The sequence below is a fragment of the Silene latifolia genome, chromosome 1 (genome assembly GCF_048544455.1).
Source record: "Silene latifolia isolate original U9 population chromosome 1, ASM4854445v1, whole genome shotgun sequence".
Taxonomy (NCBI): Eukaryota; Viridiplantae; Streptophyta; class Magnoliopsida; order Caryophyllales; family Caryophyllaceae; genus Silene; species Silene latifolia.
In genome coordinates, this window is record NC_133526.1 from 39,608,551 (window position 1) to 39,631,480 (window position 22,930).

Below are 22,930 nucleotides of genomic sequence, written 5' to 3' on the forward strand. Positions count from 1 at the left end.
GGATATGAAAAGGTCAATAGACTCAAAACAATTAAGATTTTAATTTTAATGTAATGTTTGGATTTATAATTATCTAAAACTTGGTGGTATAATGTGTAATTTGAACAAATAGGAACAAATAATTTATGTCGAAATAAACATATTCCAACATTGGTTAATAGGTGTTTCCTTTCCAAAGCTAAGGGGGAAACTCTTGCGCATTTATTCTTGAAATATTCATTTTCTAATGCCATATGGTTGAACCTGTTAGGCTCGATGGGAATCAGACGTCAAGTTCAAAGTACACGAAAGAATTTCATAGGATAAGTAGGAGGAGGCACAGGAAACATTGGAGAGCAAAATGGTATAGATGTTGTCTTACTACTGCCATATATTATATCTGTTTCCATATGAGAAAAGGACAACTGACCAATATGTAAATTCATCAAAAGCAATGTGACTTTTAGTTGACTAGGCAAAATCAACCCGACCTAATTGACTAGACCCAAAAGGGTTGACCCGAGACACAAAATTGACTCGCACTATAGCACCGTAATGTGATCCTAAACCTGAACGTACCCGACCCGACCTAAACATGATACGATCTTTGTGAACACGTAACTACCTCAATACGAAATGACCCGATCTGAAACCACCCAATCCTAAAATAACCCGACAAAACAAAACTCTAGTTGACCCAAAAAGACTTGAAATGACTAATTTGTAATCACACTTAATATTATTTATGTTAAAATAAAAAATCAATAAGTAATAATCCAAAGTGTAATTTCTTATCTCATAATCATTAACCCAAAATAACCCGAACCGTTTGATCCGGAAATGACGCAACCAACATACTCGAAGTTGACGTGAAAACCGTAAAAAAACCGACTCGAACCGAACAAACTAAATAATGTGACAAACTCAACCTAGCCTAACCCGATCCGACCTGATTGGCCCGTTTGACAGGTGTACTCGTGTAGGTTATTAAACTACTTCATACTTATGTTATGAACTATAAAGAGTTAAAAGATCTTAATAAGTCGGATAATTTGTCTTTATTTATTCTTTATAATGATCATAGATTGAGTTAATATTTAACAATCGAGTTTAATAAGATAACTTGTTTATTACATTAAATATTACTCCTAAAGTAACCACACAAAATTATAAAGATAATATCATTAAATAAACATTTGATAAGTTAAGAAACAAACTCGTACTTATTAACAATGCACATTAATTAATTTTAAATAAATATTAGCAACAACGTATGTTTATTATATGCAGAATAAAACGTTAAATGTGAAACTTCATATATAAATTTGAACGATGAATGCTTTTGTTTTCCAACAACTAGCCCTATACTACTTTTGTATTTCTATTTTAAGGGCGCTAAACAATATTAGCACTAAAAATACAAATAATTAAATTAACTTTTCATCATGGAGTCAAAACCAATCACTATGGCTCTACTCTTAATTCCATTATTTATAATGGTAGAATACGGGTTTGCTGCTGAACCTGCTCCCGCACCAAGCCCTACAACAATCGATGAATTCCAAAATTGTGCAACTAGTTTAGGGACTTGTGGAGATGCCATATCTAAATATATATTTGCTAACGGAAAAAATGTTTCAAAAGAATGTTGTAGCGCTTTGTTAAACGTCGGAGAGGATTGTCATGATCTTCTAACAGAAGTGACGACAGTGTACTTGCATCTTCAGAAGAAAGAAACACGAGCAGCTTGGGGTAAAAATGATGAAGTGTGGCAACTTTGCAAGACATTTGGACATGTTAGTTATTAGGATATTTTTTTCCTCTTCTAAATTGTACTTCAAAACACATATTGAATAATACGTACGTTATCTAACATATTTGCATAATTGAAATTGTGTGGTTAGTGAAATTATATCTCTTATTACTAAATTTCATATATTTCACATAACAATTGTAAGTTATACCCCCTAATCATAATGAAAACTTATATTTTATTTACGTTTTCTAGCATTCGCATTAGTCTTATTTCTTAACATCCGATTTTGAAAGTTTTAGCTTCCACTATCTATTAAATTAGTTTTCATACATATATAATCAAGTTTTATTTCTATTTAATTTCGTATAAAATGTAAACTCCATTTGATCTATGTTTTTCTAACCAAGTATTTAATCTGTCAAATATTTAATCATTAATGTTACTCACTGAAATATTACGAATATTACTAAATCACAAGATAACCGCTAACATCACATAACAAATGTCTGCGCAAATATAAAAATAATGAAGTGAAATTATTTAATGTTGAAAACAAATTTTAAAATATATTAATTGAAATTTTAAATTAAAATAAATATATATCTAGATGGGGAATTCATCAACATTTTAAATTTGTTGTTTTATATCGGCAGAAGTTTAAAAAAAAAGGCGAATTGCTTTTACATCTAATATTTATATATACGACATAAAGATTTAATGTTATTAGTTGATATCCACGCTTTTTCATCACATGCGAACTCTTGAGTTTTGTACGAATATAACTTTTCATTTATAATCATTTTCAGAACTCGGTAATATTTCAAACAAACGAATTGTTAAATATCAATATCATTTAGGCAATGAGACGATTTAAAACATGTAAACTAAACAAAATATTAATTTTAAACAACTATTTTCGGATCAGAGACTATAAATCTCGATTGGATATGAAAAGGTCAATAGACTCAAAACAATTAAGATTTTAATTTTAATGTAATGTTTGGATTTATAATTATCTAAAACTTGGTGGTATAATGTGTAATTTGAACAAATAGGAACAAATAATTTATGTCGAAATAAACATATTCCAACATTGGTTAATAGGTGTTTCCTTTCCAAAGCTAAGGGGGAAACTCTTGCGCATTTATTCTTGAAATGTTCATTTTCTAATGCCATATGGTTGAACCTGTTAGGCTCGATGGGAATCAGACGTCAAGTTCAAAGTATACGTAAGAATTTCATAGGATAAGTAGGAGGAGGCACAGGAAACATTGGAGAGCAAAATGGTATAGATGTTGTCTTACTACTGCCATATATTATATTTGTTTCCATATGAGGAAAGGACAACTTTGAACGATCATAGATCCATATTAGACTCTCTAATAAAATTAATTTATCTCAGAAATTGTCATTTAGGTGATCTATGTAACATGCATGCTAATATGAAAGCATAAAAAGAAAGTATAAGGAAAAACAATTTCCTTACATTAAATTTGTGGTAAAAAAGGGCACAAACTAGTTCACCTTACTAGCTTGTTCTTGAGCTTAAACCAAATGGAAGATCCTCCTTGCAAATCTTCAAAAAGAAGATCTCCTTCGTGTTGCACCCAAGAACTAACCCAATAATAATAACAAGTATGAACTAGAACATGTTATTATTGTACCCTTGATTATTATTAGTAATATTACTAACTAGTCTTAGTAATATTATTTATGTTCTTACTAACAAGCTTAGTAGTGATGATTATTATTTTAGAGAGATGTAGTAGAATTATTCACATGCAAAAGTGTTGAGTGAAGTAGTGAGGTAGAGTGAATAAATGAACAATATATGGAGTGTATAGGAAGGGAAGTGGCGGGTGGAATGGAGTGTGGTAGTAGACAATTTTGTCTTATATTTTTATCTTACATCACATTAAAAATCTTGTATAAGATAAATTATGGTAGTATACAAAATAAGGTGAAATGATTATGTGAGTAATCATCCACTACTCTTATTTTACACGGTCCACTTGACCATTTACGGGTCCATGTTGGTTCTTATATTTGTCACACAAATCCGTGTAATTTTTATTTTAAACATCGTATCATGCTTAAATACTTCCATAATTAATTCGTCCAATTCACTCCGTAAATATACGTGTACCGCTACACATATTATTTACGTACTAATATTAATCACATTAATCAATTAGTACAGTTTTAGTAAATTAACAGTTAATTAACTAAAACACGTCTCCCAAAACTTATTATTCAATTATCGCATAATTAAATAATAATTGCCGCTCCTCGAGTTCGCAACTCGAAATCTCTCTAAAAATAATCGACTAACCTCTTAGTCTATAAATCAAGGGACTAAACAAATTGTATCTCATACAATTAATTAGTTATCAATTGGGGTTCGTTCCTTTAGGTGTGACCGAAAGGGGTCAGTTGATCACCGCCGTCTCACGACAATAACGTCAAACTCTAGTCAGCCAACCGTTATCGATTTACGTTAATCAACTAACGAGGATTAAATAAATAAATATCTGATGATATTCCATTAATGAGATTTAATATGTTAACGCACTATTGTGGAGAACACTAAGTCCAACAATCTCCCACTTGTCCGACACAAGGCGTGCGCTACCAATTCTCTTGTCCGTTTTAATCTCCCACTCAATGCAAGGTGTCTTTCAGGTCGCACTTGCACATGAACACATCGCGAGTGGTTTTCTCGATCGGGAGTGTGACTACCTGACCGGAAAAATCTCTCACAGATTACTTCCGAGCGTGGCCACGCATTTGTAGCCATTAACTCCTCGGGTGGCCTTGAGATATAGTTACTCAACGTGGGTGGACAATTCTTGTATGCCCTATCTATCCTATTGCACAATACAGCTCACCATGACCTAGTAAGTGCCCTTTTGGCCTCCTTTCACGGCACGACCTAGGACAAAAACCAAAGTCACTCGGAAACTGCGCCTGCTCAGATAATAGTCTCCAGTCAAAAGAATCGACTCATTAGAACATCTTAGAGATCCTTGCCACGACCAGGCATCTATAATAGAACTTAGGGACTCTCTAAATGGTCACTGTCCGGCAAAGTGTCACACACTCTGCCTATGTAATCGACCAGTCATCACGTATGACCTTATGGTGTTGAACAACCATCAATCGACTTATAATCTAGTCACTCCGAGACGTCACCTCATTAAGTGACTAGGTACAAAAATACAATGTTCATCTTATTCACTTGAATAGTGTTCAACATTGTCTCCACAACTTATTCAGATAAACAAGGTATTAAAATTTAGTCACACTAAATAAAGATTCATAAAATAATGAATACGAAAACAATGAATGTGATTATCATATATATATATATATATATATATATATATATATATATATATATATATATATATATATATATATATATATATATATATATATATATATATATATAATAAAAGATACACTATCCAATTATTACATATCCATAATCTAAAGAAAATTTGGTTCTCGTCTCAATCCCATAGCGATGACATGACCATCATGCTTAGCCTTTGATAAAGGCTTGGTTAAAGGATCAACAATATTATCATCTGTCCCAACCTTACAAATGTCAATTTCCTTCCTTTCCACATAATCTCTAATTACATGGTATTTCCTTTCAATGTGTCTAGATTTGTTACTAGACTTAGGCTCTTTGGCTTGAAAAATAGCTCCACTGTTATCACAATATAGAGTGATAGGATCTTTGGCGGAATCGACTACTCCTAGCCCCTCCATGAATTGCCTAATCCAAACAAACTTCCTTCGCGACCTCGGGGCGCCGCAAGGTACTCACCTCTGTTGTAGAATCCGCAGATAACGCTTTACTTGAAGCTCTTCCAAAGAAACACTCCTCCATTTAGCATAAACACATAGCCGGATTGGGATTTCATGTCATCCCGATCGGTTTGGAAACTTGCGTCCGTGTAACCTCTTACACGCAACTCAGTTTCTCCTCCAAACACTAAGAACGAATCCTTAGTCCTTCTCAAGTACTTAAGGATGTTCTTTACGGCTATCCAATGACTCTCACCAGGCTTGGCTTGATACCGACTTGTCATGCTAAAGGCATACGCAATGTCGGGACGAGTGCAAATCATAGCATACATGATAGACCCAACAGCGGAAGCATAAGGGACGGTCTTCATGTGTTCAATTTCCTTAGGGGTGGAGGGAGACTGTGACTTGCTCAAAGTGATCCCTTAGCCCATAGGTATAAATCCTCTCTTGGAGTCTTTCATATTGAACCGGTCAAGAACTTTGTCAATATAAGCTTCTTGACTCAATGCTAGTATCCTCTTGGACCTATCCCTATAGATCTGGATACCTAAGATTCGTTGTGCCTCTCCCAAGTCCTTCATTTGGAAGTGTTTCCCTAGCCACTCCTTTAGGAAGTGAGTGATGGAACATCATTCCCAATGAGCAATATGTCATCCACATATAGGACAAGGAATGCAACCTTACTCCCACTAAACTTCATGTATAAACACGGTTCTTCCACACTTCTAGTGAAATCGTATTGTTTAATAACATGATCAAAGCGATGATTCCAACTCCTAGATGCTTGCTTAAGACCATAAATGGACTTCTTGAGCTTACACACCTTCTTAGGGTTAGATATATCCACAAAACCTTCAGGTTGTATCATGTACACCTCTTCTTCCAGAATCCCATTCAAGAAGGCGGTTTTGACATCCATTTGCCAAATCTCATAATCATGAAATGCGGCAACCACTAAGATTATCCTAATGGACCTAAGCATAGAGACTGGAGCGAAGGTTTCGTCATAGTGTAAACCATGAACTTGGGTGAAACCTTTTGCCACCAATCTAGCTTTGTAAACATCCACATATTTATCCACGTCGAGCTTAATTTTATATATCCATTTACACTGAAGGTGTCGCACTCCCTAAGGTAAATCCACCAAGTCCCATACTTGGTTCTCGTACATGGAATCCATTTCGGATCGCATGGCTTCTAGCCAAAGCGAGGAGTCGGGACTAGACATGGCCGATTTGTAGGTAGTGGGTTCATTACTTTCAAGAAGTAACAAAACACCATCCTCTTCGATGTTACCAAGGTAACAGTCAGGTGGATTAGAAACCCTACTTGACTTTCTAGGAACAATTACCGTTTCAGAGGAAGAGGGAATGCTATCCTCCACGTTCTCCTCTACCTCATTCTCGGTTTGTGGCTCTCGAACTTCTTCAAGTTCAAATTTTCTCCCACTCTGTCTCCTAGAAATAAACTCCTTTTCTAGGAAGACAGCATCATGAGCCACAAACACTTTGTTCTCGTGTTTATTGTAGAAGTAATAGCCACGTGTTTCCCTTGGATATCCTACAAAAAGACATTTGTCGGACACAGGTGCAAGCTTATTGTCAGACTTGATCTTAACGTACGCTTCGCAACCCCAAATACGCATGAATGACAAATGAGGGACTTTCCCTGTCCATATCTCATATGGAGTCTTATCGTCCGCTTTAGTCGGGCTTCGATTTAGTGAAAGTACTCCAGACAAGAGGGCAAAACCCCAAAATGAACTAGGAAGCTCAGTTAGACTCATCATTGACCGAACCATATCAAGTAAAGTTCGGTTTCTCCTTTCGGCCACACCATTTAATTGCGGTGTGCCAGGAGGAGTCCATTGTGATACTATGCCACAATCTTTTAGGTGTGAATCAAATTCAATATTTAGATACTCACCACCACGGTCGGACCGTAGGGTCTTAATCTTTTTATCCAATTTGTTCTCTACTTCTTTTTGGAACTCTTTGAACTTGTCAAAGGCTTTACTCTTGTTCTTCATTAAGTAGACATACCCATATCTACTTAAGTCATCAGTAAAAGTAATGAAGTAGTGAAAACCTCCTCTACTGGTGATAGTTAATGGTCCACACACATCCGTATGTATGAGAGCCAAAACCTCACTAGCTCGTGTCCCTTTTCCCGCAAAAGGTGCACGAGTCATCTTGCCTAAAAGGCAAGATTCGCATGTACCATAAGATTCGAAACCAAATGGTTTGAGCACTTTTGATGAAGCAAGTCTCTTAATGCGTCTTTCGTTTATGTGGCCTAAACGACAATGTCGAAGGTAGGATTCGTTTGGATCACCCTTTTTGAGCTTTTTAGTTTCCACATGACAAACGTCATTAACATCATTTAAAACATAAATGCCTCCAATTGAAATGGCCTTGCCATAAACCACATCATTAAAAGAAAAAGTACAACACTTGTCCTTAATCATAAAACAAAAACCTTTCGTGTCTAACGCGAAATGGAGATGATGTTCTTAGTTAAAGTTGGTACAAAATAACACTTATTTAAATACAACTCTAAACCACTAGCTAAAGTGAGCACATAGGTCCCCACGGAAACGGCGGCTACTCTAGCTCCATTGCCCATGCGGAGATCCACATCACCTTTTGCTAGTGCTTGCACGTCCCTTAAATCCTGCAAATGGTTACAAAGGTGAGAGCCACATCCGGTATCAAGTACCCAAGTGGAAGTACAAGCATAATTAACGTCTATCACATAGAGAGAGGAAATCATACCAATAGGCGTCACACGCCCTTCCTTGAGATCCTCCAAGTATTTTGGACAACTCCTCCTATAATGCCCCTTCCCATTACAATGGAAACATTCGGCCTCGGAGAGCTTGACACTTTTTGCCTTAGGATTGCCATTCTCAACGGACTTCCCCTTTCCCTTGTCATGTTTCTTTGACGATTTCTTGAATTGGGACTTTTCTTTCCCTTTTCCTTTCTTAACTCCAAGAGACATGTTCTTTAACTTCATGGTTAAAACATCTCCATTTTTACTCCCACTAGCCTCCATATCCCTCTCCTCTTGGGAGAGGAGTGCATGAATTTCATGGTAACTCTTATCCATGTCATTCATGTTGTAGTTTAACCTAAAGTGGGCAAACTTGGTAGGGAGTGAGTGAAGGATACGATCCACCACAAGAGTCTTAGGAATCTTACACCCTAGACGCTCTAGGATGTCAACATATTCGACCATTTTGAGTACATGGGCACCAACCTTTTGGCCCCTCTCAAGCTTAGCTTCAAAGAAGCGTGCCGCCGCATCGTATTGACGGACTTTTGGTGTTTGTGAAAACATAGTGATCATACGAGTGAAAATCTCGTACGCATTCAAAGAAATGCATGATAGCTTGAGCTTTGGGGATATTGACCATATCAACACATTCTTGATATCATTCAACATCCTCACATAGTCATCATAGGCGGTCCGCACCGCCGATGAAGCTCTTGCACCGGGCTCGATAGGAGGAGCATCGGTCAAGTAAGTGAGCACATTGTCGGACAACGCGACACTTTTGATGTTGGATTCCCATTCAAGAAAGTTACTACCGTCATCTTTTAAAATACATTTGTCCATTACAGACCTTAGCCGTGAATCTTTGCCTAGTGAAGTAGTCGATGGAGTTGATGAAGTTGCCATTGCGAATTAAAATGCTACAACAAAAAGGAAAAATTAACATTCATTGTTTTAAAAAATTACTTGTAAAAACATGTTTAGCAAGTTTTAGCATTTATATAATGACCTCCCACTAAATTATATAAATGATTCCAAGACCCAAATATTAAACAAAAATGAGCATCGCTTGGGCGAAACATCCCATAATTGCGTAAATACGGTAAGTCACGTTGACTAATTCTATCTCTAGAACTCTTGGTCGACGAATTTCCTCAAATTCATCTACTAGCCCCGGAACACAAGACCATCTTATATGCCGTTGAGTCCAACCAATTTTAGCGTGTGATAACCGTTTACCACCCTACTTACCCAAGGTAAAAAGAGAAGACCCCGCTTGGGCGAGCGTGGCTCTAATGAACAAGAGATTTATAGGTGTTACTAATTGGTAAGGCTAATCTCAATTTTAGTTATGTGAGAGATCTTGTCAATTTAGTCATAAATTCCTTATAAGTGAATTAATTCAGTGAATGTAAATGACGTGAATTGACAACCGCGAAAATAAAATGCATGTGAATGACGATTTTGGCATGCGCGAAAATAAAACAAGCAAACATGTAAGCATATGAATAAATCCTAGTATGGCCACCTAGTTAATAAAAACTAGTCTATTACATTTCGGAAACCAACTCCTTTGTCCCTTGCCTCTTCATTCCAAAAGAGGCTCTTCCTTGTGGGATTTGGAACACCTTCCAAAAATAGACTCCGTCTCGTTGTAATCCGTCTTTTGGAAACGCCGGTAAAAATAACTATTACAAATGAATTACATAGTTATTACTATTATACATTAATTAATAAAATAAACAAAACTATTAATTAATTACAAACCGACGATGCGAGATCGTATTTAATTACAAACAAATCGATATTCCCATTCATTTCGGGTAATAACGATTAAAATTAACTAGGCCATACTAGGTACAACAAGATAAATACTTTAAATAAATGACAATCATTCATTCAACTTAAATAAATATGCTTAAAATGTTGTAAAATGATGCCAAAATCGCCCTATCTATCATTCGTTGGTATCCATCTCGGTTTTTGTGGATTTAATCGATTTTTAACATGTAAAAATCAATAATTAACTCTTAAATCTCATTTAAGTCCAAACAAATTGTCCAAACTGTTTTGAACCTCAAAATTAGTCCTCACTAATTTTATGATAAATAATTAGTTTGATTTGGTGATATTTTGCTAATTTAATCGGTAAAATCATAATATTTAAGTAAAAATCCAAAATAATTGAAAAATTACCCAAAAATTGAAAAAAAAAATTTTAGTATTCTGGAACACTCCCAAGAAGACCAAAATGTCAGAAAAATAGCCCAAAAATTCCGGATAAATTTTGTGAAGAAAAAGATCGATATTTATCGGTTTTTAACCACTAAAACCAATAAACATCAAAACAAAGTCAAAACACACATACAAAATCACTTTTTACATTTAAATAATATTTTTAAATGTACATAAATTTATCATGGGCAGAATAAAAAGTTTCGAGATTATGATTAATTAATTTGACTTTTATCAACTTTTAACTCAAAAAATCAATAAACATGCAAAAAATTCGAACCAACCATCAACTTTTTGCATACAATCATTAGAAAATATGCATGAACTACCATAAATAATCCATGCACCGAATCAACTTTTAACTAATTTTAGTCAATTTTTAACTAAAATACGGCATTTTGACTCGGTTTTCTACCAAAAACCATTAAAAATAGCAAATTAACTTCAAAAATCACCAAACAATTCCACAAACCTTTTGAGATCAGTAGGTATGCATGTCCTAAAAATTTCGTGATAAAACCTCTTATAACACAATTTTTGAGTTTTTACAAATTATCTCATAATTCATTAAAATGCTTAAAATCAACATGCAAATTACAAGCCTAGGCTCTGATACCACTTGAAAGATCATAGATCCATATTAGACTCTCTAATAAAATTAATTTATCTCATAAATTTTCATTTAAGTGATCTATGTAACATGCATGCTAATATGAAAGCATAAAAAGAAAGTATAAGGAAAAACAATTTCCTTACATTGAATTTGTGGTAAAAAAAAGGGCACAAACTAGTTCACCTTACTACCTTGTTCTTGAGCTTAAACCAAATGGAAGATCCTCCTTGCAAATCTTCAGAAAGAAGATCACCTTCTTGTTGCACCCAAGAACTAACCCAATAATAATAATAAGTATGAACTAGAACTTGTTAATATTGTACCCTTGATTATTATTAGTAATATTACTAACTAGTCTTAGTAATATTATTTATGTTCTTACTAACAAGCTTAGTAGTGATGATTATTATTTTAGAGAGATGTAGTAGAATTATTCACATGCAAAAGTGTTGAGTGAAGTAGTGAGGTAGAGTGAATAAATGAACAATATATGGAGTGTATAGGAAGGGAAGTGGCGGGTGGAATGGAGTGTGGTAGTGGACAATTTTGTCTTATATTTTTATCTTACATCACATTCAAAATCTTGTATAAGATAAATTATGGTAGTATACAAAATAAGGTGAAATGATTATGTGAGTAATCATCCACTACTTTTATTTTACACGGTCCACTTGACAATTTACGGGTCCATGTTGGTTCTTATATTTGTCGCACAAATCCGTATAATTTTTATTTTAAACATCGTATCATGTTTAAATACTTCCATAATTAATTCGTCCAATTCACTCCGTAAATATACGTGTACCGCTACACATATTATTTACGTACTAATATTAATCACATTAATCAATTAGCACAATTTTAGTAAATTAACAGTTAATTAACTAAAACTCTTCTCCCAAAACTTATTATTCAATTATCGCATAATTAAATAATAACTGCCGCTCCTCGAGTTCGCAACTCGAAATCTCTCTAAAAATAATCGACTAACCTCTTAGTCTATAAATCAAGGGACTAAGCCAATTGTATCTCATACAATTAATTAGTTATCAATTGGGGTTCGTTCCTTTAGGTGTGACCGAAAGGGGTCAGTTGATCACCGCCGTCTCACGACATTAACGTCAAACTCTAGTAAGCCAACCGTTATCGATTTACGTTAATCAAACGACGAGGATCAAATAAATAAATATCTGATGATATTCCATTAATGAGAATTAATATGTTAACGCACTATTGTGGAGGACACTAACTCCAACAAACTGACCAATATGTAAATTCATCAAAAGCAATGTGACTTTTAGTTGACTAGGCAAAATCAACCCGACCTAATTGACTATACCCAAAAGGGTTTACCCTAGACACAAAATTGACTCGCACTATAGCACCGTAATGTGATCCTAAACCCGAACGTACCCGACCCGACCTAAACTTGACACAAGCTTTGTGAACACGTAACTAACTCAATACGAAATGACCCGATCCGAAATGACCCAATCCTAAAATAACCCGACAAAACATAACTCTGGTTGACCCAAAAAGACTTGAAATGACTAATTTGTAATCACACTTAATATTATTTATGTTAAAATAAAAAATCAATAGGTAATAATCCAAAGTGTAATTTCTTATCTCATAACCATTAACCCAAAATAACCCGAACCGTTTGATCCGGAAATGACGCAACCAACATACTCGAAGATGACTTGAAAACCGTAAAAAAACCGACTCGAACCGAACAAACCAAATAATGTGACAAACTCAACCTAGCCTAACACGATCCGACCTGATTGGCCCATTTGACAGGTGTAGTCGTGTAGGTTATTAAACTACTTCATACTTATGTTATGAACTATAAAGAGTTAAAAGATCTTAATAAGTCGGATAATTTGTCTTTATTTATTCTTTATAATGGTCATAGATTGAGTTAATATTTAACAATCGAGTTTAATAAGATAACTTGTTTATTACACTAAATATTACTCCTAAAGTAACCACACAAAATTATAAAGATAATATCATTAAAAAAACATTTGATAAGTTAAGAAACAAACTCGTAGTTATTAACAATGCACATGATGCGTGTCTAAAATATGATGTTTCACACTTTATTCTACACGCATTTCAGAGCTCAAATGTGCAATATATGCCATTATTTCTCTATTTTCCCCTACTTTCGTGTTTTTGTCTATTATTGCTGAAATATGAAGAATTGAGCGGAAATCGAGCCGAATCCGTTCCTAAGTAATTAACATTGCATTTGACATGAAGTATTGACTTAAGGAACGAGCTTGGTGCGCAATCCAAGGCCCAAAAGACAAGTCCACGAGTTTCAAGAAGTCAAGTAGCAGCTCCATTAGTCGATCGACCATCACCCTCAGTCGATCGACCAATGTTCGGTTCCGAAGCTACTTGTTTGCTTTGAGGAGCGATCGATCGACCAGCCTTATCGATCGATCGACCAGATTGCTATTCCAGACGAGAATTAGAAGACCGAGAAAGCGCAAGCCCATGATTCTAGGTTTAGGAAATAAGATGTTACGTTTTTTGCTATATAACGTAACACAAAACATTCAGTTTATCATCGAAGTTTTTATCTAAGTTTCATACAGTAACTTTCAGTTTTATTCATTCGAGTAATTAGGGTTTGGAACATCGTTTTAGCATTGGAATTCTGTTCTTGTTCTTAATCTTTCCTCTGAAATCTCGGTATTCCTTCCGCCTAATTCCAGTTTTATTGTTTTACTTTCATCATTAGTATAGATTTGCTAGTTAGTATCCCGAAAGCCAATTATCGTATTATCGCTGTTTGTTATTTACTTTAAGCATGAATTCAGTAATCGTTATTAGTTTTATTGTTGTTATCACTTTCATCATGAGTAGCTAATTCTTTAGTGCTAGGATGTAGGCGATTTATGGCATAGGCGGCAATAGATTTTACACGGCTGTCTCGCGTGTTGGTCGATCGACTAACATTGTCAGTCGATCGACTGACCTCGTAGGGTTTTCCTTCGTTTTAATTGAATTTAATCTTGTATTTAGCGAATCGAATGTATGCGACCAGTTAGATACCTATTTTGTGACCGACCCATTAGATCGAAAGATAGGGAAAGTTATTTGACCAACAATTAAATCGACTAAACTGTGCTAAGATCGAAAGATAGGTATAGTTTAGACCATTAGTCACTTTTCAGGACGAAAGTTAGTATTAGTGACATTAGGGACCTATAGCGAGATCGAAAGATGCTATTTGTTAAGAGTAGACCGAGAGGACCTCTTTATCTCCCGCCTTACCTGTGTTTGATTCAGACTGACTTAGTTTGCTGCCGCCGAAGCTATAATGAACCGACCATCCTAGTACCCTTCTTTTATCTGTTTAAATCGTTTATTTAGTTTATTATCTTTGTTCACTTTTAGCTGTAGATCAATTCAAATCAACCCCCACAATAGTTACCTCAGACTGAACTTAAATCAACTAAAATTTACATCTGCCTCCTTGTGGTTCGACCCTGTTACCACTAGCCTAGGTTAGTCTTAATAGGAATTATAAATTTTATCTTTGGTACTCACAACGACGGGTATCAGCACATTAATTAACTTTAAATAAATATTAGCAACAACGTATGTTTATTATATGCAGAATAAAACGTTAAATGTGAAACTTCATATATAAATCAGAACGATGAATGCTTTTGTTTTCCAACAACTAGCCCTATACTACTTTTTGTATTTCTATTTTACGGGCGCTAAACAATATTAGCACTAAAAATACAAATAGATAAATTAACTTTTCATCATGGAGTCAAAACCAATCACTATGGCTCTACTCCTAATTCCATTATTTATAATGGTAGAATACGGGTTTGCTGCTGAATTTGCACCCGCACCATGCCCTACAACAATCGATGAATTCCAAAAATGTGTAACTAGTTTAGGGACTTGTGGAGATGCCATATCTAAATATATATTTGCTAACGGAAAAAATGTTTCAAAAGAATGTTGTAGCGCTTTGTTAAACGTCGGAGAGGATTGTCATGATCTTCTAACAGAAGTGACGATAGTATACTTGCATCTTCAGAAGAAAGAAACACGAGCAGCTTGGGGTAAAAATGATGAAGTGTGGCAACTTTGCAAGACATTTGGACATGTTAGTTATTAGGATATTTTTTTTCCTCTTCTAAATTGTAGTTCAAAACCCATATTGAATAATACGTACGTTATCTAACATATTTGCATAATTGAAATTGTGTGGTTAGTGAAATTATATCTCTTATTACTAAATTTCATATATTTCACATAACAATTGTAGGTTATACCCCCTAATCATAATCAAGACTTATATTTCATTAACGTTTTCTAGCATTCGCATTAGTCTTATTTCTTAACATCCGATTTTGAAAGTTTTAGCTTTCACTATCTATTAAATTAGTTTTCATACATATATAATCTAGTTTTATTTCTATTTAATTTCGTATAAAATGTAAACTCCATTTGATCTATATTTTTCTAACCATGCATTGAATCTGTCAAATATTTAATCATTAATGTTACTCACTGCAATATTACGAATATTACTAAATCACAAGATAACCGCTAACATCACATAACAAATGTCTGCGCAAATATAAAAATAATGAAGTGAAATTATTTAATGTTGAAAACAAATTTTAAAATATATTAATTGAAATTGTAAATTAAAATAAATATATATCTAGATGGGGAATTCATCAACATTTTAACTTTGTTGTTTTATATCGGCAGAAGTTAAAAAAAAAAGGCGGATTGCTTTTACATCTAAAATTTATATATACGACATAAAGATTTAATGTTATTAGTTGATATCCACGCTTTTTGATCACATGCGAACTCTTGAGTTTTGTACAAATATAACTTTTCATTTATAATCATTTTCAGAACTTGGTAATATTTCAAACAAACGAATTGTTAAATATCAATATCATTTAGGCAATGAGACGATTTGAAACATTTAAACTAAACAAAATATTAATTTTAAACAACTATTTTCGGATCAGAGACTATAAATCTCGATTGGATATGAAAAGGTCAATAGACTCAAAACAATTAAGATTTTAATTTTTATGTAATGTTTGGATTTATAATTATCTAAAACTTGGTGGTATAATGTGTAATTTGAACAAATAGGAACAAATAATTTATGTCGAAATAAATATATTCCAACATTGGTTAATATGTGCTTCCTTTCCAAAGTTAAGGGGGAAACTCTTGCGCATTTATTCTTGAAATGTTCATTTTCTAATGCCATATGGTTGAACCTGTTAGGCTCGATATGAATCAGACGTCAAGTTCAAAGTACACGAAAGAATTTCATAGGATAAGTAGGAGGAGGCACATGAAACATCGGAGAGCAAAATGGTATAGATGTTGTCTTACTACTGCCATATATTATATTTGTGTCCATATGAGGAAAGGACAACTGACCAATATGTAAATTCATCAAAGGCGATGTGACTTTTAGTTGACTAGGCAAAATAAACCCGACCTAATTGACTAGACCCAAAAGGGTTGACCCGAGACACAAAATTGACGCGCACTATAGCACCGTAATGTGATCCTAAACCCGAACGTACCCGACCCGACCTAAACATGACACGAGCTTTGTGAACACGTAACTAACTCAATACGAAATGACTCGATCCGAAACCACCCAATCCTAAAATAACCCGACAAAACATAACTTTAGTTGACCCAAAAAGACTTGAAATGACTAATTTTTAATCACACTTAATATTATTTATGTTAAAATAAAAAATCAATAGGTAATAATCCAAAGTGTAATTTCTTATCTCATAACCATTAACCCAAAATAACCCGAACCGTTTGATCCGGAAATGACGCAACCAACATACTCGAAGATGACTTGAAAACCGTAAAAAAACCGACTCGAACCGAACAAATCAAACAATGTGACAAACTTAACCTAGCCTAACCCGATCCGACCTGATTGGCCCGTTTGACAGGTGTAGTCGTGTAGGCTATTAAACTACTTCATACTTATGTTATGAACTATAAGGAGTTAAAAGATCTTAATAAGTCGGATAATATGTCTTTATTTATTCTTTATAATGATCATAGATTGAGTTAATGTTTAACAATTGAGTTTAATAAGATAACTTGTTTATTACACTAAATATTATTCCTAAAGTAACCACACAAAATTATGAAGATAATATCATTAAAAAAACATTTGATAAGTTAAGAAACAAACTCGTAGTTATTAACAATGCACATTAATTAATTTTAAATAAATATTAGCAATAACGTATGTTTATTATATGCAGAATAAAACGTTAAATGTGAAACTTCATATATAAATTAGAACGATGAATGCTTTCGTTTTCCTACAACTAACCCTATACTATTTTTGTATTTCTATTTTAAGGGCGCTAAACAATATTAGCACTAATAATACAAATAATTAAATTAACTTTTCATCATGGAGTCAAAATTAATCACTATGGCTCTACTCCTAATTCCATTATTTATAATGGTAGAATACGGGTTTGCTGCTGAATCTGCTCCAGCACCAAGCCCTACAACAATCGATGAATTCCAAAAATGTGCAACTAGTTTAGGGACTTGTGGAGATGCCATATCTAAATATATATTTGCTAACGGAAAAAATGTTTCAAAAGGATGTTGTAGCGCTTTGTTAAACGTCGGAGAGGATTGTCATGATCTTCTAACAGAAGTGACGATAGTATACTTGCATCTTCAGAAGAAAGAAACACGAGCAGCTTGGGGTAAAAATGATGAAGTGTGGCAACTTTGCAAGACATTTGGACATGTTAGTTATTAGAATATTTTTTTTCTCTTCTAAATTGTAGTTCAAAACACATATTGAATAATACTTACGTTATCTAATATATTTGCATAATTGAAATTGTGTGGTTAGTGAAATTATATCTCTTATTACGAAATTTCATATATTTCACATAACAATTGTAGGTTATACCGCCTAATCATAATGAAGACTTATACTCCGTATTTTATTTACGTTTTCTAGCATTCGCATTAGTCTTATTTCTTGACATCTGATTTTGAACGTTTTAGCTTCCACTATCTATTAAATTAGTTTTCATACATATATAATCTAGTTACTCACTGAAATATTACGAATATTACTAAATCACAAGATAACCGCTAACATTACATAACAAATGTCTGCGCAAATATAAAAATAATGAAGTGAAATTATTTAATTTTGAAAACAAATTTTAAAATATATGCATTGAAATTGTAAATTAAAATAAATATATATCTAGATGGGGAATTCATCAACATTTTAACTTTGTTGTTTTATATCGGCAGAAGTTTAAAAGAAAAGGCGGATTGCTTTTACATCTAATATTTATATATACGACATAAAGATTTAATGTTATTAGTTGATATCCACGCTTTTTGATCACATGCGAACTCTTGAGTTTTGTACAAATATAACTTTTCATTTATAATCATTTTTAGAACTCGGTAATATTTCAGACAAACGAGTTGTTAAATATTATTATCATTTAGGCAATGAGACGATTTGAAACATTTAAACTAAACAAAATATTAATTTTATACAACTATTTTCGGATCAGTGACTATAAATCTCGATTGGATATGAAAAGATCAATAGACTCAAAATAATTAAGATTTTAATTTTAATGTAATGTTTGGATTTATAATTATCTAAAACTTGGTGGTATAATGTGTAATTTGAACAAATAGGAACAAATAATTTATGTCGAAATAAACATATTCCAACATTGGTTAATAGGCGTTTCCTTTGCAAAGCTAAGGTGGAAACTCATGCGCATCTATTCTTTAAATGTTCATTTTCTAATGCCATATGGTTGAACCTGTTAGGCTCGATGGGAATCAGACGTCAAGTTCAAAGTACACGAAAGAATTTCATAGGATAAGTAGGAGGAGGCACGGGAAACATTGGAGAGCAAAATGGTATAGATGTTGTCTTACTACTGCCATATATTATATCTGTTTCCATATGAGGAAAGGACAACTGACCAATATGTAAATTCATCAAAAGCAATGTGACTTTTGATTGACTAGGCAAAATCGACCTAATTGACTAGACCCAAAAGGGTTGACCCGAGACACAAAATTGACTCGCACTATAGCACCGTATTGTGATCCAAAACCCGAATGTACCCGACCTGACCTAAACATGACACGAGCTTTGTTAGCTGATGTGACTCATATTTGAGCACATTTAGTCCCCGAATTAGCCTCGTTCCCATGCTTTCTAGCATATATTAGGGTCATTTCTTATCTTTAGTTTCTCATTTTGCATATTCTTTGAGGTTTTGTGTCCTTGGTAGGAGAGGATCGCTAACCTTGCATTTATGGAGCGAAATGGAGCTAAATGGATTGCATCTAATGACCAAGCATCAAGGAGGAGACCGATACTAGAGGCCTAAGCGAATAAATAAAGTGAAATGGGCAATTATGAAAAGATCCTTGCATCCCCAACAAGATCCACGCGGATTGTTGAGGAGCCAAACAAGAGAAGAATCCTATGCCACGATCCGAGCGGCCCGAGCTCAGGACGAGCGGATCAGAGAAACAATCCGAGCGTCCCTGGGAATGATCCGAGCTTACCAAAGCACAATCCGAGCGTCCCGACTGCCAGCCCGAGCGGATCTTCTTACAGGACAACCCGTGCTTCAGGTGAGGACGAGCGGATCCTGGTGGGAGTTGCAAGCATGATCCGCACATGTCCCTCGGGAGTTGCATTTCCTCAAGTTCTCTTAGGGTCTTAATAGTCATTTAAGCCCTTAATAACCCTAATTCTTGTACTTAGTTTTAGTATAAATACCCCTTTGTACTACCTAGATTATCATCAACTTTTAATCAAGCTTTAATCCCTTCTTAATTAAGTTTTAATCATCTCTTAATTTAGTTGTAATACATTTCTCAATATTAGTCACATCTTAATCTTTCCTTAATTTCTCAATTGTTCTTAGTTTTATTTGGGTAATTAGAAGATTATTTGGGGTTTATTGGAGGATTGACAACCTTCCATCAATCATCATGATTACTTCTATTATTCTTTGCTTTATTATTTGGATCATCTCCATAGGTATAATTCCTTTTTACCCTTATTTAATTATTGTTAACCACATCATTTATTCATCATGTTTTGCTTTGTTAGTATGATTGACAACCTTATTAGCATGCTAAACTTGATCATGAGTGAGTAGTTCTTTAGCTAGGGTGAATGGGGAATTAGGGGAAACAAACATGGGGATTGATCTATGCTTAATCTAATATGTTTTCATAATTAATTTGCTTGCTTGTTTGTGATTTCAACCTATGCACATGTTATGTTTGATGAAATGCGAGCCTATGAATCCTTGCATTTTTTGACCATCCCTTATCTTTTCAATGAGGCTTGTAAGACATAAACCAACTCGAACCTCATTAGACCATGCATAGAGTTGAATAGGAGGAGACTAAGTCGACTTTTAGGTGTTGTATAGTCTAGACGACTCGGCTTCGGGACCTAAATTGTCCTAGGGATTGTAAGATATACACTAACTCGATCCCATCACAACAATAAGTGCTTGCATCTATTTGAGAACATGTTTGTATAATCTATTTCCAGAATTCCCTATGAACCCATGACACCCTAGTGCCCTTAATAAATTGTTTACAAACCTCTTTATTTGCTTTTATTTACTTTACTTAATTTACATTCATCTTGTTGATTAGTTTAGACCAAGTCTCATCTCAAACCCAATTTGTGACACCCTAAGACATAGCTACTTACAATTGAAAATCCTACATCAATACCCGTCCCTTGGGATCCGACCTTTACTTACCTCTTTACTAAGAGTAGTTTGTGAAGTTATAAATATTGTTTTGGTTGGTAGCTTTTGACGACGAGTTGTAAACCGAACCAAAAATGGCGCCGTTGCCGGGGACGGTGTTTAATTGATTGGATTTTCGTTAATTTTTTTTAGTTGTGTCTTTCTTCCCCTTGGGGAAGTCAATCTCCTCAAGGCTGTTCTAATCGTTTTCGAGTTGTTTGACATTTTGCATGACTAGGATATCACAAGGTAATTTATTACCTATTGATTTCGAGATTGAAAGGACCTTAACCAACAATAAAAGAGTTGTTAGAGGTACTTCAAGAGTTGTAGGTATTAGTGAGATTGTACCAAATAACATTGAGTTTGTCAACCCTTTTGCAAGAGAAGGAGAGGATAACCCAATTCAAAACCCACCACAAAATCAACCAACAATGCCTAAATTTTCATCACATTCCGTACCAACCGAGGAGAACCTACCAAACGATACTCCTACACCACCATATTTAACCGGTAATTTCATTCCCAAATCCGCATTCATACAATTAGTTGAGAGAAGTCAATTTGGAGGGATGCCTAATGAAGATCCTCACTTACATATGGAGACTTTTTGTGACTATTGTGATGCAATTTCTCAAACCGGAGTTACTCAAGACCAAATCCGATGGGTATTGTTTCCTTTTTCTTTGATCTGTGCCGCAAAGAAATGGTTGAAGAGTCTAGACAAGGCTACCCTTGGTATTGATTTATGGAAGAAGTTAGCACTTGCCTTTTACAAGAAATTCTATCCTCCGGAGAAGACAAATATGTTGAGAGCCTAAATCACCGGGTTCACGCAAAGGGATGAGGAATCATTATATGAAGCATGGGATAGATTTAAGGACACTTGTCGTTCTTGTCCACACCATGAACTTAGTGAGTGCGGTTCCTTGTGCAACAATTTTGGAACGACCTATATGAAGACTCATGTAATATTCTCAATATGGGATCCAATGGGATGTTTACCAAAGTTGATGACAATCAAACATGGACCAAAATCGAATAGATGGCGGTTCATAATTCCCAATATAGTAGGCCTCGAAAGGCCAAAAGAGGAGGAAAGCATGAGCTAGATTTCATCACTCAATTGGGTGCTCAACTAAGTGCTCATATCAACACCATCAATTTAAAGTTTGAGAAGGCCATGGCTAAGCTTGATGAAGCCTCCAAATCACCCAAACAACATGTTAATGCTATGGTGGCATCATCCTCAATCCCAAGTGGAGTATGTGAAAGTTGTGGAACCTTGGGACATGATCAAAATGAATGTAGGGGAACAAATGAACAAGTTAATGTTTTCGAAGCATATATACAAGAGTGGTACCCCTTATTCCAACTACTATAATGAGAATACCAAATTTCATACAAATCTTTCATACAAAAGCCAAAATGTCCAAAACCCCCAACAAACATACACCCCACCTCCAATGAGAAACCAAGCTCAAAGACCCCTTTTCAACCAATGCCAAGGTTACCAAAATCAACTTTCCTACAACCAATCAAATGACCAAAACTTTGATGTTCAAAAATCGGTCCTTCAAATGCAAAAGAACTAACAAGAATTTTTCACCCAAATGCAAAAAGATAGCCAAGCTAAGGAGATCACCATCAACAACATTGTAACACCTGCGAATTTCTCATTTTGACATTTATAATTTATTTAACCGTTTAATTACTTTATTTTAGATTTTTAAATTATTTAATTTAATTAATTTATTTTAAACACGATTTTTATAAAAGTAATTTATTAAAGCTCATTTATATAAAAATACATATTTTAGTCGGATAATAATAATAATGTAATAATATTAATAATAATAAACTTCCGTCTTAAATTATAGTATATTTAAGATGAATTTC

At 34.3% G+C, this 22,930-nt stretch overlaps 1 non-coding gene across 1 annotated transcript; it reads right to left on the minus strand.

The window, feature by feature from the left end:
- Positions 1 to 21,837: 21,837 nt before the first annotated feature.
- Positions 21,838 to 21,944, minus strand: LOC141620352 (small nucleolar RNA R71). Its single transcript, XR_012531943.1, has one exon. It is a non-coding gene; the product is annotated as a small nucleolar RNA R71 (small nucleolar RNA).
- Positions 21,945 to 22,930: the final 986 nt, after the last annotated feature.